Source organism: Capsicum annuum, chromosome 12 (assembly GCF_002878395.1).
Source record: "Capsicum annuum cultivar UCD-10X-F1 chromosome 12, UCD10Xv1.1, whole genome shotgun sequence".
Lineage (NCBI taxonomy): Eukaryota > Viridiplantae > Streptophyta > Magnoliopsida > Solanales > Solanaceae > Capsicum > Capsicum annuum.
Genome location: NC_061122.1, coordinates 179,727,150 through 179,731,037, shown reverse-complemented (window position 1 = coordinate 179,731,037; position 3,888 = coordinate 179,727,150).

The following is a 3,888-nucleotide window of genomic DNA, read 5'->3' as shown; positions in this document are numbered from 1 at the left end:
CCTACAAGAAGGACATGATGAATCCAATTGAACCTTTTTAGTCAGAGATTGCGCATATTATGCCCTAAAATTATCCTGCTACGCCTATCTCCCTATGGCTTCAGGTTGGAAGCACTAGCTGTGGAGAAAGAACTAGAACTCCTCCACTTCTTCTTTTGCCACTTACCACCATCTCTACCACTTTGCTGTTGCCCATTACTTTGCTACAAAAACTAAACTTCTTCCCTAGCCTTACCCTTATCTCAACTTGCTTTCTCTTTTCCTCCTTCACCTGTTGTATTAGAACAACAAACCTAGAGATATCCATGTCCTTGATCAGCAATGCAGTTTTGCTTTCAAGGATCAACTCATAAGACAATCTTAAAGCAAACATCCTTATTCGGTCCCTCATATCAGACATCATCTCTGGAGAATACCGATATAACTGGTTAAATTTCAAGGCATACTCCTTGACCGACATCTTTCCTTATTTTAGATTAACAAATTCCTCCGCTTTTACTTTCCTTAATACCTGATGAAAAAAGAAGTGGTCCAAAAATGCATTAGAGAAAGTCTCCCACGGAGATGACTCATCAACCTCACTCCTTGCCCTATCTCATTCTTTTTACCATTGTTATGCTATATCCTTCAACTGATAGGCAACAAATCTACCTCTTCCATATTCATGGGTTGCATAACCCTAAATATCTTTTCCATCTAATCCAGAGAACCCTGAGAATCCTCCTACACCTTAACATAATTAAAAGTTAGAAGACTCATCCCCATGAACTAGCCAACCCTTATGGCCTCAGAAGATGGATTAACAAATGCAACACGCTCAGACTGAGGAGATACCAACTGAGAAATCATATGAATCAATTGACAAAAATTTACATTCATCGTGTCTTCTTAAGGAGGACTAGAGCAAACTAATGGAACTCCAGGAAGATTAGGAAATGGAGCCCAAGATTAAGTATGTATTCCATGGATTGAGCGTGTCCCATCAACATTATCCCCAACTGGGACAGAGAAGTTTTGGTATGTATCAAATCATCGAGGTATGATCTAAAAAGCAAACAAACAGGGATTAGAGAAGATTTAAGAGCTTAGAATCCAAGGTTGAAAATAGAACACAAGAAAGATAAATATTCCTAAATGCCTTATAGCCTCTCTCCTATGAGTGTGGCCCATTACACACCCTTAAAAGAGACTCTACTCGACACAGCTTTGTGTACTACCATTTATCCATGAACCTAAAGCTTTCATACAAACTTAACACAACCCAAATCGAGGCCTTGTCATGATGGGCATCCCAAGTCCAACCAGTACTGAGTACCACCCCGATACCTAACCCTACCTCCAAATACATACCATGAGTTAGCTAAATTCCAAACATACAACAAGATAGTATATTTATAGATATACTGACTTTGGTATAGCTCTATTTCCTTAACCAACCCAACCAAGTAAATCTATACAATAACCAACCAAACCAAGACAATTGCACAATATGTTTTTATATATAATCTAAAACAAAATGGAACAATCAGAAATCAAATTTAGTCCGCCAATATCAACCCCAATACCAATACCAATAGAAAGGTTGACACAACTGTCGACACCGCATATACCAACTTTTAGTAGTCCCATAAAGGCTCTAATCAAAAGTAAAATAATATTTGATCGAGATGTGCCCTCAACCATTGCCAAAACCATAGTCTATAAAATTACCAAGTATGTAAGGACATCTATGGCATGAAATGGAGTCTTCCAAATTATAGAATGTCACTACTTTAATCCAACACAAGATGATCCCGAGTTTGATTACTTAGTAGAAGGAGTAGAATGGTCGATTCTTGCATTGCATGGGTATACATAGCCCTAAAATGGGTTAGTGGGTGAACTCTAGAATGCACTCACGAGAAGGATAAAATAATGCAGACTCTTAAAACCTAGTAAATAACTACATGGATATAAAACCATACATATATATTTATATATCCATACCGGGAGAGGGAACCATGTTTAGCATGCCTTAAAATTATTAACCTGGGTATGTCTAGCTTAATAGTCCAAAAACTACCCACAGGCTATATGGGTCTAGTGTTACCCCCTAAATGAGCCTTGATGCGTGTAGCCATATGAACCGGAGATACCATAGGAGTAAGGATTCTTTTATACCCTTCAGTCTCTATGATACATATATATAAGTATAACTTAGAGGATTCCTATGTACCCTATAAGTTTAATATATGTGGCCGCCATGAACAATCCTCATACTGGTAAACTTGAGTTTTCGGTGTCCATTTATTGAAATTCACACCTTCATGGTTGCTATCACACCCCACCATTATTGACCAACTAAAACCATTAGCACACAACCAGACCACCAATTCTATTTATTAATAACCTAGGCTATAAGTAGTAGTATCATCATATTGATAATAGCTTGAAAGTAATGTCCTTAGCCATCCTCTTTAAAGAAGGAATTCCCATGTACCCATAATTACATTAATAAGTTACTTGGGGGATTCTCATATACCCCACAAGATAATCATTATTAAGCTTTCTTGGGGGATTACCATGTACCACCAAAGTGTATTCAATCAATCCATAGCCATGACCAACAAAACCTTACCATTTAATAATTAAAGACCATCTAAATTATTTAGGGTTCTATTACCACTTTATACCATGCAAACTTTTCAAAATTTCAACAATAAAGTAAAAATATTCTCATAGGAATTTTATCAAACATGTTGAGGGCTTATAGTTTTCAAAACCAAAACCAAGTACTAATTAACCATTCCCATGCAACCACATGTTTAAACCACCATTAAAACATGAAAGCCCTAACTAAAATATGGGAAAACGATAACCAAAACCACCAATATATATTTAAACCCAAAACCATACCACAATTATGCCTTGAAAACCAAACATTAAACATGCCTTTAGTTGGAACTAACAATGAGAGAGGATTAACATACCTTAGATTATAAAGATGACGGACAGAAACCACCCTTGTAAGCCCTAAATTAACCGTATTAAAGAAACCCTATCCTTTCTTAACCCACGAGCCTTGAGAGAATTAGAGAGAGTTTTTAATTATTTATGATTAGAATAATATGGTAAATAATGTCCCAATAGTGTTATAAGTCATAGGGTCTTAAGAGGTCAAGATGGGAAATATATAGACTACCCCCCCAACTTAAACTGTATAACTCTAGTAGGAGGGTACAACCACCTCACCAAATTGTACCCTAAGGTACAAGGTGGTACCCTTATCTCATATCCTAGGCCTTTCTTTGGATCCTAAAACTGTCCAACAAAAAAATACCATGGCCAATCCATACCCAATCATACAAACAATATTCGTAATCCATACCTTAGGCAGAATAGACTCCTCTAGGTTAAACATAGGGCAACATATGATTGGCATCAGGCCTATAGTACCCTAACATAAGACAAGTATGATCTATTCGTACCTTTGATAGAAAATAACCATCCTACATTGGTTAATATATGACCAAGACCTACCAACCGTACCCTATTATTTGACTAGTAACCCCTAGTCATGTGATGTCTGTAAGCCAAAAACTCAAGATATTTCCAAAGATCAAAACCTAGGGTGTTTCAGTTTCTCTCTAATCACCTTAACCTTGTCCATGGCTTTGTAAACCAAGGCAGGACCAATCCAACATACCTTAAAATCAATCACATAGGCCCTTATCATGTCTTCTAAAGTCAGAATAGTCTATTATTCTTGTTTATCTATTTGAGGGTGGAAAGTGGTGCTAAGGTTTACCTTAGTCCCTAAACCTTCCTAAAAGGATACCAAAAGTTATAAGTAAACTGTGTATCTCAGTCTAAAATGATGGACATAGGTTCTCCATTAAACTTGACAAT